This window comes from Lactuca saligna, chromosome 7, assembly GCF_052625555.1.
Source record: "Lactuca saligna cultivar CGN05327 chromosome 7, ASM5262555v1, whole genome shotgun sequence".
Classification (NCBI taxonomy): Eukaryota; Viridiplantae; Streptophyta; class Magnoliopsida; order Asterales; family Asteraceae; genus Lactuca; species Lactuca saligna.
The window spans coordinates 114,204,095-114,216,953 of record NC_136423.1 but is presented as its reverse complement, the minus strand read 5'-3'; positions in this window follow the sequence as shown (position 1 = coordinate 114,216,953).

Sequence of the window (12,859 nt, the reverse complement as noted above, 5' to 3'; positions counted from 1 at the left end):
TCTCTTTCTTGGAGGCATCTTGATCTAAAAAGATCAGGAAAGAGAGGATGGTAAGTCCTCTAAATTGAATCAAGAGATATGATACAAGGGATATCTCATTATGACAGATATATAATTCTATTAAGCGATAAAGCAGGAAAGAGTTATCAAAGCAGATAAACTATCGCTAAAGGAATGATTGAGGAGAAACGCTGGGGTGAGGATTTCTATAACGAATTTGGCTCGAGAAATACTCCCATAGTATTTCATGTCTCGATGCAATGACGGCTCGTTGTTTAGGTATTGGGTAAGTTTTAGGCATCCCGCACACCACAGTCACTCCCAAGCACATGTTGGCCGTGTCTCGAATGAATATAGTTGGCCAGACTATATTGATCCTAGACACGACTACATATCTGCCCAGGTTTAACCGCAGCATACAACACCCATTTACTTATGTTTTGTTCTACTTGTAGTTACGGATTTCGACGGTTAGGTATACTTGTATACTTTTGAAAATACTTATATTTTGAGGTATACTTTTAGTTCAGAGCACTTATGCCTCTTAGTGTTTATAGTCTTATACCATGTAAGGTTTGGTATACTAGTTCACTATAAACAAGGGCCCTGATACCAATCTGTCACACCCCTAAACCGAAGGCGGAAACGTTCTGGGGCGGAGGATGTCATGAATATCGTAACCAATGTACATAGTAAGCATAGTAAACACAAAACATTAAATTTCATATAGGTATCACATTTGTTTGAAAGTAAAGTGTTACAAGAGTTATACATATATAAATCATATGAACAAAAGTAAAGACGAGACTTCTATACGCTCCATCTTCTCCAAAAGATCGCGGGTACCTGTCTAATGTGGACCAGAGAATACAAGCAGTTTGAAAATCATCATAAAGCTAGTGAGTTCATAAGAGTTTTGCTTTCTGAAAATGTACAAGTTTCCTTTGGTTTCCGAAAAGTTTGTTATCCAAGAAAATCCCATATTTTCTTATAAGTAAAGTTCAGTTATTCGGTTATCCTACATTTTAATTTGAAACATTTCGGTATCCCATGAAAAACCCTTATTTTCCTATATGTGAGTTAGTTATTCGTTTGGAATGCTATGCCCTAGTATCTATCATACTTGTAGTATTAGTTAGGTATTCTAATATCCTATTTGTCCTATACTCCAATGTATCCAAGGCGTACTTTCATATTCGTATTCGTATTTTATTAGTATTCGTTTTATTCCTAGTTGTACTTTCATATTCTCTCTGTTTCTAACTATACTTTCGTATTCGCTCTGTTTCTAACTGTACTTTCGCATTCGCTCTAATTCTAATTGTACTTTCGTATTCGCTTTATTTCTAACTGTACTTTCGTATTCGCTCTAATTCTAACCATACTTTCGTATTCGCTTAGTTTCTAACTGTACTTTCGTATTCGTTCTGTTACTATTCGAGGGTGTATCTTATTAGTATTAATCCTAATTGATGATTAGTATAAATTATTCGTAAATTATGAAATATAACATAGATTATAACACTTTATCAAGAAATCTATGATTAGTCTGAAAGCTAACTCTATAATTCGAATTATTGGTTAACACAGTTTTCGATATTAAAAACTTACAAAATATAAACATTTGAACTGAAATTATAAGTTTGAGTACAAAATTTCCTTGTACTTTTGCTTGTATTCCCCCCTGAAAACGTTTGAAAAACACGAAAAAAGAGTAGGGGTATGAACTCACCAGTCGCGGAATGTGTCAGTTTGGATGCTAAACATTAGTTTAGGGCTTGATCGCATGCGAGGTTCCTATGTACTATGAAAATATACACATTTGTATCTAATTAGGCTTTGTACTACTAATTAGTTGAGGATATACAACTCTAGTCGCGAAAACACTTCATTTCGAGTGTTTGGAGTGACCCGGGTGACATCTAGGGATGCATATGACTTGGATATGGAGTTTACTCTTCAAGAGTAAGCTCATAAGGGAGTTCAAGACCCTAATGACCCATTCCCCATGAATTTACATCAGTAAACTCATGGTGGGGTGTTCTAGGGTGTCTAATGGTCTCATATCACTTGGAAAAATTAGCTAGGATCAATTCTAGGGTAAAGGAAGGGATTAAACCAATATATGGACCATTTAATGGAGTTTACAATAGTAAACTAAGAGTTTACAGCCGTAAAATCCTCCACACACTTTCCTTTGATGTTTTGGTGGTCCTAGGTCATTACAAGTGTTTCTAGCTAGTTCTACAAGCCATGGAGTGAGTTTAAGACATCATTTGACCATGTTTTAGGAGTTTACGGCCTAAGAACCCATTCTTGAGGGTTTTATGGCCATAAGCTCCTATAGGGTAGTTGTAGCATGTTTAAGGCCCTTAACTTGATTGTGGTTGCTTCTAGACTTTATTCCAAGGCTTATGGTTTGTTTAAGTGGCATCTTAACACTTTAAAATGAGTTTACTCCCTATGAATAGGTTTTTATGGTCGAAGCATGTGCTTGGGCCATAAACTCATGTTTACACCCTAAGTAAATAGTTTAAGGTGTTCTAAGTCCATGCAAATAAGTCCTTAAGTCATTTCCAAGCTCCAAGAGTGATTTGGGAGGGTTTTAAGGCTCAAAAACCCCTTTTATGTGAGTTCACGGCCTAGGGCTGTTCTAGGACCGTAAACTCATGCTAATGGTCCTATTTCATAGATTAACCACGAATTTTAAGGCTAAATGTGTTATACTTTGAGTTAGGATAGTTACCTTGAAGATTTGGGGTTGAATTTGATGATTTTTGGACCTAGAACTTGGATTGAGGAGAGAGATTAGAGAGAGAGAGTGGAAAAGGCTTCAAATGAGGCTTTCTCCACTTTATATATGGTTAAAGTTTGAGACACGGAGAAATTCTACCCGATACTGACATTAGACGGGGCTTTTGGTCGCACCCAATTAAATTCTCGTAACCTGATATGATTGAAACTAAATTTTTTCTAATTACTAGATTGGGGCATTTTCATGAGTTTCTAACGTGTTTGGATACCAATTAAGTGATAATGGCAAACTCAAGATTAATGACTTAATTTAGAAACGAAACGGAAACAATTCAAAACGACGAATTTTTAATGACGGAACGAACTTCGGGTTGTCACATCTTCTTATTATGATTAAGAGTTATAGTCTTGTTGGAACTTTTGTATTCCTCCCTTTTTGGGGTGAGGTTATGGGTTCCTTACGTATATGCATTGTGGTAATTTCATTATGTATTGTCGAGAGTAGTGTATGTGGATTGGTCAAGATAACATTGATAGCATCTTTTTCTGTGAAAGGAATTTTGTGTAGTGAGATTTTGGCATTGTTGTGCTCGGTTCGTGTTGAGAAGAAAATTGATTAGGTCCCTGCCAGGAGAATGAGGTAATATCGACAAGATTGAGGTAATATCAGAGTATTTCAGATATAGGTTGTGGGCTTAGTGATCATGATTGATTCATTTCTTCTGATTATGGTACTTTCAATACGGGTGCATTCATGGATGCCGAGAAGCGCACAAATTAGTTGTTTGGATAAAGGAAAACAAATAAAGGTCGTTCGCAAACTGTTTTAGGGGTTGATCTTCAAGATTGAGAATCGGTTATGATGTCTCAAATCAAAAGTTGTTCCTTGATACCTCGGTGTGTGTTTTGAGTTGGGGGTACAACTGAGTTGTTAAGTATTGTAGGTAAATGTGGAATTCTTGGAGTTATCATCTTTACTCGTAGGATTAGTGGTTGGAATGGCGTGTCAGGAAGTCACGGATTAATTAAAGTCTCTTGGAGTATCTTATAGATTTGGGGTTTAGTGGAAAACTTGTGATTTATGTGTTTGGTTCTTTACTCTCATGGTTGGTAGTGATCATACTCTCAGGAAAGGGGAAAATCAATGAATTGGGTAAATTTCAGTCGTGGACTATGGGTTTCTACTCTCGAAGCATATTGATAGAATTGATTCAGTGTTGTAGCCTTCAGAGCCCCCGGCTTTGTCGATATCTCAGGAAGATGTGGAATATGTTGGCATTGTTTGTGCCTCTATACAGTGGTTATCTATTTGGGGTCGTGGTTGGAGCCACCCTATTTTTGGATGGAGGGTTCAATAGCATAGGATGATTAAGGGTCCTGAATCCCCAGTGGATTCAGCAAGGTAAGTCAGGATCGGAAGGCTTCCACACGGTTGGTATTGTAATGAATATTGTATCATCTATGTTCTAAGGTGGTGATGCTTGCTTAAGAATATGTTAAAATAGTGGACGTCTGAATTACGTAAAGGTGCTGGTGGTTTCTCTAGTAATGAAAGATAGCAAGTCAAAGATGGTCTAGGTAGCCAGCCGTCTGATTGAGCCGACCTTTAGTTCGGATCGCATCCTATAGAAGGACCGTCTGAGTGACCTGCTGTGGAGATGTGGAAGCACTACCCTGAGCTAGTTACTATAGTAGACTTCGTGGAAGAACTCTAATTCAAGTTGCGGAGTATTGGAACATCTGCTTTTTGAAGTACTTCCATTGCTAATCCTTATATTGTGATGTATTGCATATTTGGTCCTTAAGTTCAAGAAGTATACAAAAAGGGCCTTAATGGCATTATTGTAATATTCAGGCTTCAGAGTACGCCATGCATACGTGATGTACGTTGGGTGTACATCATTGTATGATGGGTGTACTTACCAATTGAGGAAACCCTAATTTTTAGGGTTTGGTTGGTATTTAAGCATCCTTAGGGCCTCATTTCCCTTCACCTCATCAGCCTCCACCCTCTCATTCGTGTTTGTAACCCTCGTTCACCTTGAGAAGCCATTTCTATCCTAAACTGTGTGGTTATGTGCTTAGAAGAAGAAGGAAGCCAAGCTTATATTGAAGGAATGGAACACTTAGATCCATAACTTATTCTTTATTTGCAACCTTTTAAAGGTAAAAAGCTTGCAACTTTATCCCTCCATCTCATAGATCTAGTGTTAGTTGTTTTATGGAGATTTTTGGGCCCCAAAACGTTAGATCTTGAATATGGTATGTTCTTAACCTTTGAGTTGTCCTTTTAGACCCTAGGAGGGGTCTTAAGTCATAAAAATGGGTTCCAAGTGGTTAGTTTGTCTTCATGCATCTTATGGAATGTCTTAAAGGAATAAGACCTTGTGGTAAGCACTTATTGGACATGCTAGGTCATAAAGTTGGAGACTTTATGAGTCTTAAGAGTATTTTGGCCATGGAAACTCTTAAATGCATTTTGGGACTTACATGGGTAGGCCTTGCATACTCGGTCAACCACCCCAATGGTGGTCAACATGCGAAGCTGCGTATGCCCTGCATGCGTGCCTTAAGTGGACTCGGTCGACTTGACTCGGTCGGGTTGACTCAGCTGACCTAGTTGGTTTGATTAGTTAACTTATGGACTTTGACCAAGTTTGACCTCAAGGGTATTTTGTGTATATGGTATTATGGAATTTTGATGGATATTGGTCACTTAGATGGATAGGTGATTGGTTGGAGCTAGAATTTGAAGTCGGGACCTCATCAGCTACAAATAAGATTAAGAGGTAAGTTTCCCTCACTGTACTTTTGGGTTGAAGGCACCAAGGTCGGCCCATTGGATTGTTTATCCTAGTTTATCGTATATGGGTATGTTGTTGTGATCTATTAGATCTGTATCCTGGTATATAGGATGACACTATGCTTCATGATTTGTAAGATCTGTTTGATTGTCTGTTGACTGGTTATACGTTTATCTATTGCATATGTCGACATACTGTAGTTGGGTTGAGGTTGTAATGTCTTGTGATGCTAGTCAACAAACCTGATAATGTTTATATCAATATATTGTTATGTTATGGTATGTGTGGATATGTGTCTGGTTATTGGGTTTTGGCGACCAGCTGGGACTGAAGGCCAAGAGACCCATGGCAACTCGCATAGGCTGCTGGCCTGACGGGCGTACCAGTCAGGCCAAAGGCCCGGTTAGGTGTACCATTCATGTTGAAGGTTCTGTGAGTGTACCAGATAGGCTGTAGGCCGGTGTGGTGTGTAACAACCCGAAATTTCCGTGCTATCTTTTGTAACTCTTTCGTTGTACAATTCACGCAACCAATCTTCGTTTCCAAATTCGATTTCCGATCTTCCGTTTAATTAAGTCATTAACTTGTACACATTTAAAATGACTTATTGGTGTCTTAATACATTTAGAAAATATTTCAACATCTAATTTTAGTGATCGAAATATTTCTAGAATTTACCATATCGGGTTACGACAACTCAATCGGGTACGACCAAAAGCCTCGTCTAATGCCGGTATCAGGTAGATTTCCACCGTAACCAAAACTTAAACACTATATAAACGTGTTTAAGCCTCCATTTGAAGCCTTTGGTCAATTTCTCATTTAACTCTCACAACCTCTCTCCTCATTCCAAAATCAAGGTCCAAAACAAAGATTTAAGGCTTGAAATCAAAGAGGTAACAGCCCTAACTTGTTATTCAACCTCTTTAGCCTTCAAATTTATGTTTAATTTGTGTATTGGGACCAAGAACATGAGTTTACGGCCAAGGAACAAGCTTGGGACGTAAACTCCTAAAGATGGGGTTCTTAAGCCATAATACCCTTCCTAAGCATTGTTGGACATTAGATATGGCTTAATGACTTAATGGAAAAGACTTATAACATTTAAAACATTGATTATGAAGGACAAAAGTGAGTTTACGGCCAAGACATATTCTTGGGCCGTAAACTCATGTTCAAGGGGTTTTTGAGCCAAATAACCCTTCCAAATCATAGTTGGGACGTAGATATGACCTTAAGGCTTGCTAATCTAGACTTGGAACACTTTAAACATGATTTTTGGGGGACAAAAGTGAGTTTACGGCCAAGGCACATTCTTGGGCCGTAAACTCCACTTAAATGGGGATTTAGTGCCTTAAATCATGTCCAAATACCTTGAAACTCAACCAATGGCCTTGTGGTAAAATCTAGATGCATCTAAAAATAGTTTAAGGGTTTGAAACATATCAAAATGTTATTTATAGGAGTTTATGGCCTAGGAACATACCCTTGGCCGTAAACTCATAAAACCATGTTAATGATGCATCAAATACACTCAAATGGTTTGCATAAATTTCTAGAATCACATGTGATTGTTTTAAGCATCAAAAACTATCTTTTTCATAGGTATAAGAGAGTTTACAGCCTTAGAACATACCTCTAGGTCGTAAACTCCAAAAAGTGTGTTAAATGATGTTCTAAATTCATAACAAGGCTTGGAAAATTAACTAGAATCACATGTGATTGTCCTTTGAAGCTCAAATCCATTTTCGTTGGCCATAGGTGAGTTTACGGCCGTAAACTCTTATAGTGTGGCCGTAAACTCCCTTTTAAGTGATATAATATCATTCAATCAATTCCAAGGCATTTTAGAAATCCATTCCAACAATCCCCATGTCCATTTAAGCCATTTAAACACTCAAAACTACACCAACATGAGTTTACGGCCATAAACTCATGTGTGAGTGTGTTATGTGGCTGTAAAATCTTTAAAATGTTTACTCTTGGGGAGTAAACTCAAGTCCCAAGTCCCTAGTACCATTACACGTCCGAAGATGTCACCCGGGTCACTCCAAACGCTCGTTTTGAGGTGTTTAACCTCATTGGAGTGTAATGTTCCATATGATTAGTGAATGTATCCCTAATTGTATATATATGGACATTATTTCATTTTACATAGGGACATCGCGAGTAATCAAACCCCGAACCAACATCTAGTATACAAAACCAACACGTTTCCGAGTCCGGTGAGTTCATACCCCTACCCTTTTTAACTGTTTTCACTGTTTTCAGGGGGGGAACACAACCAAAGTACAAGAGAATTCTTGTACTCAAAACATGTTTTCAAATGTGTGTTTCATATTTCATATTCTTTTATTACTGATCATCACAACTGATAACCATTTGAACATGCAGATCACGTAACATATATTTGTGAAATAGGTCTTTAAACTGTTATGTTTTACATATATTTCACAAATGGTTTTCCACATTTTATCAGTTAAAAGCATGACATTAAACATTTGAACATAATACCTGTACACTGTTTTGTCCTCGGTAACACTCCACACATATACGCGAGTGGAGGACTATCATATTATTACTAGTAAATTTGTTAATCCTGTATGATTGGAGACACGTCCTCGGAGAACACTCCACCGAGATACGCGAGTGGAGGACTACACCCATAACCAGAATCTCTGGTATTTAGAGAGCGTGACTTGAGTGTATAGATCTATATGGGAGTGACTACCCCACACCTGGCTGCTAGCTACAGTCGAACCGAAATGGTTCAAGGGTGACAAAAGTCATAAGTATGTGGACTACTTATTGCCACATGTGGACCACTTATTGCCACAGGTTTTAGTCTGTTGTATGGTTATGGAACTCGCAATTAGGATAACAGAGATTTACTTATAGTAATAATGAACCACTTTATACATCTTTTACATCTTTTACATCCTTCACGTACTGTAACTAACATTCAGGAAAGTACGGGACTTTCCTAGGGAAAACATGGAACCTAATCACGATTACATCTTTAACATCATTTACATTAGAAACCAACATGTAGGAAAGCATGGGGCTTTCCTGGGTAATACTTACATAACTAGACAGAGTAACAAACTGGATAACATTACATCTTTTACAATTGGTAACATACAATAAGGAAAGTATGGGACTTTCCTGGTAACACATGATAAGTAAACAGAATAGTTTAACAAGTCAGATAACCAACTATACATTTTCACATGAGTAGACATGTTTTCAGTGTACAAACTTACTATACTTTACATTTGTGAAACAATAACCAACTTTTAAAAAAAATACGGGATTTTCTTGGTGTACATAACATTTCAGAAACAGAAAGGAAACTTGAAACATTTTCACAAACAAAAACCGCTTATGAAATCACCAGCTTTATGCTGATTTTCAAACCGCTTGTGTTCTCAGGTCAGCGTTAGAACAGGTACCCGAAGATCCTTTTTGCTTAAAGACGGTGTACATGAAGATCCGTTTCATTTTGTTTAGATATACTATGTATCACCACTGTACAAACTTTACTTTTGAAACAACTGTAAAACTTTATTATGTAATGTAATGGTTGCTTTACTTTACTTGCTATGTGCATTGGATTTGATACTCAACGTGGAGTCAACCCCGGAAATGTTTCCGCCTTCGATTTTCGGGGTGTGACAGATTGGTATCAGAGCCCTTGTTTATAGTGAATGAAGTATACCAAACCTTACCTGGTATAAAACTATAAACACTAAAGGGCCTAAGTGCTCTAAATTAAGAGTATCTTCAAACTACAAGTATTTTCATAAGTATATAAGTATACCGAACCGTCGTCATCCGTAACCACAAGTAGAACAGAACATAAGTAATTGGGTGTTGTGTACTATGGTTAAACCTGGGCAGTTATGTAGTCGTGTCTAGGGTCAATATAGCCTGGCCAACTATATTCATTCGAGACACGGCCAACATGTGCTTGGGAGTGACTGTGGTATGTTGCATGCCTAAAACTTACCCTAATATCCCAAACATCGAATCATTGTCGTAAACAATTCATGAAATACTATAGGAGTATTTCTCGATCCCAATCCTTTGTAGAAATCCTTATTCGAGTGGCTTTCTGTGATTATTCTTAGCGATAAATTATCTGTTTCGATAACTCTTTCCTGTTTTATCCCTTATTCGGATCATATAACTGCCATCTCTATCGATTCAATATAGAGGACTTACCATCCTCTCTTTCTTGATCTTATTAGATCAAGATGCCTCCCCGAAAGAGACCCAGCTCAAAGAAGAACAACAATCCTTCTTCACCGCCACCTCCTCCCCAGTTTGACCTAGTATCACTCCAGACGGTCATGACAGCTGCAATGGTGGCAGTTATGTCACAAATGAACCCTAGTGGTTCAGGAGGTGGTCCTCAATCTCAAAACCCCGAGGTTAGCCAGGGACACCAAAGAGGGGGTTCTTACAAGGATTTCATGAACGCAAAACCAACATCCTTTAATGGCGCTGGAGGTGTCATTTCCTTATCCCGATGGTTCGAGAAAATCGAGTCCATCTTCAAAATCTGTGCTTGCGCGGAATCTGATAAGGTCAAGTTTGCGGCCTGTACCTTTGTTGATAAAGCCTTGACCTGGTGGAATGGCCGAGTCAAATCTCTAACCTTACCCGTAGCCAATGCCATGGGCTGGGAGGCCATGAAAGAACTCCTTATAGCCGAGTACTACCCCCGTGGTGAAATGCAGAAACTAGAGCACGAGCTCTGGAACTTGAAGATGAAAGGTTCCGACATTGCTGCATACACTTCCCGATTCGATGATCTCGCACTTCTCTGCCCATGATTAGTCACTCCTGAGAACAAAAAGATCAAAAGGTTCGTTTGGGGGTTATCCCAACCGACAAAGAGTCATGTTTTGGCTGCTCGTCCGGATACCTATGACAGTGCCAAAACTTTAGCTCAAATTCTGATTGATCACAACGACGATGTTAAAGAAATCACTACCACTTCTGAGCCGACTCAAAGGAGTGGCGAAAAGAGAAAATTCTGGAAGAAGAAGAAAGGTCAAACTTCTCAAGGATCTTCCAAGAAACAGCAGACGGTAGCAGTCTATGCTGCTACTGCTACCCCGGTTGCTGCAGCTTCTGTCATGGGATCCACAGCCCCAACTCCTACCAGTAAATATGCTGGTAGCCTCCCTCTGTGTGACAAGTGTAAATACCATCATCATCCTGGTCCTTGCCGAGAACTATCCTGTACCAACTGTGGTTGGAAAGGGCACACAGTTCGATTCTGCAAAACTCCTACCGAATCAGCCAATCAATCATCTGGAGCAGATGTTAGTCAAGCCTGCTACAACTGTGGAGAAGTTGGGCACTTTAAAAGGAACTGTCCCAAGAAGTCAACTGCTGATAACACTGGGAGGATTCTAACCATGGGACGGGAGGAAGCAGTTGCTGATCCCACTGTTGTTTCGGGTACGTTCCTTCTCGACAACTCATATGCTAGTATTCTTTTCGATTCGGGTGCTGAAAGGAGTTTTGTTACTCATGCATTCAAACATAATCTAAAACCTAATCCTCAACCACTAACTGAAACGTTTACCGTCGAGATGGCTAACGGTGAGAAAGAAAGCGCTAACGACGTATTCATAGGTTGTACACTTACCCTAAATGATCACTCATTTCCTATAGATCTCATGCATGTTTCCATTAAGAGCTTTGATGTTATCATTGGCATGGATTGGTTGAGTCCCAATCATGCTGATATTCTTTATTACGAAAAATCCATTCATCTCAATCTTCCCTCGGATCAAACTCTCGTAATCTATGGCGATAAACCCAGTTCCAATCTTCATATCATTTCGTGCATCAAAGCTCGAAAACTCCTACGAAAGGAGTGCATTGCATTCTTAGCCCATGTGATCAACGAGAAACAAGAAGTTAGAAACCTCGCGAGCATCCCTGAAGTCTGTAACTTTCCTAATGTGTTTCCCGAAGAGCTTCCAGGAATCCCTCCCGAACGTCAGGTCGAGTTCCGTATTGACCTAATTCCTGGAGCTACCCCCGTAGCAAAGTCTTCGTATCGCTTAGTTCTGGCAGAAATGCAGGAGTTATCCAGTCAACTCAATGAGTTGGTCAGTAAAGGATTCATTAGACCGAGTTCCTCACCCTGGGGAGCTCCGGTATTGTTTGTCAAAAAGAAAGATGGATCCTTTCGAATGTGTATCGACTATCGTGAACTGAACAAGTTAACCGTTAAGAACCGATATCCTCTTCCACGAATAGACGACCTCTTCGATCAACTCCAGGGAGCCAGCTACTTTTCAAAGATAGACCTTCGGTCAGGGTACCATCAGTTACGAGTCCAGGAGAATGATGTTTCCAAAACAGCTTTTAGGACTCGGTATGGACACTACGAGTTCGTAGTGATGCCCTTTGGTCTAACCAATGCACCTGCTGTGTTCATGGACCTGATGAACCGGGTGTGCCGTCCGTTCTTAGACAAGTTCATCATCGTGTTCATTGACGACATCCTCGTCTATTCCCGAAGCGAAGAAGACCACAAGCAACACTTGAGGTTAGTGTTGGAGACCCTTAGATCCGAAAAGATATACGCGAAATTTTCCAAATGTGAATTCTAGATACGGAAGGTAACTTTCCTCGGTCATGTGGTAAGTGAGGAGGGTATTCATGTAGATCCTTCCAAGATTAAAGCGATAGAGAATTGGTCGGCACCGAAAACGCCCACAGAAATTCGTCAATTCTTGGGTCTTGCCGGCTACTATCGATGATTCATTCAGAACTTTTCCAAAATCGCCAAACCTTTAACCACTCTAACACAGAAAGGTGTACCCTTTTGTTGGAGTGATAAACAAGAAACTGCATTCCAAACGTTGAATAGAGCCGCCTGAAGGGACAGAGGACTTCATTGTCTACTGCGATGTGTCTAATCAAGGTTTAGGTTGTGTGCTTATGCAAAGAGGAAAGGTGATTGCCTATGCCTCAAAGCAGCTGAAAGCACACGAGGTCAACTATACTACACATGACTTGGAACTAGGAGCAGTAGTCTTTGCATTGAAGATTTGGAGACATTATCTCTACGGAACCAAGTGCACAATCTTCACTGATCACAAGAGCCTGCAACACATCTTTAATCAGAAAGACTTAAACATGAGGCAACGGCGATGGGTAGAATTACTCAGTGATTATGAGTGTGAAATCCATTACCACCCCAACAAGGCCAATGTGGTAGCAGATGTCCTTAGCCGAAAGGATAGTGCATGCCACAAAGTGAGAAACCAGAC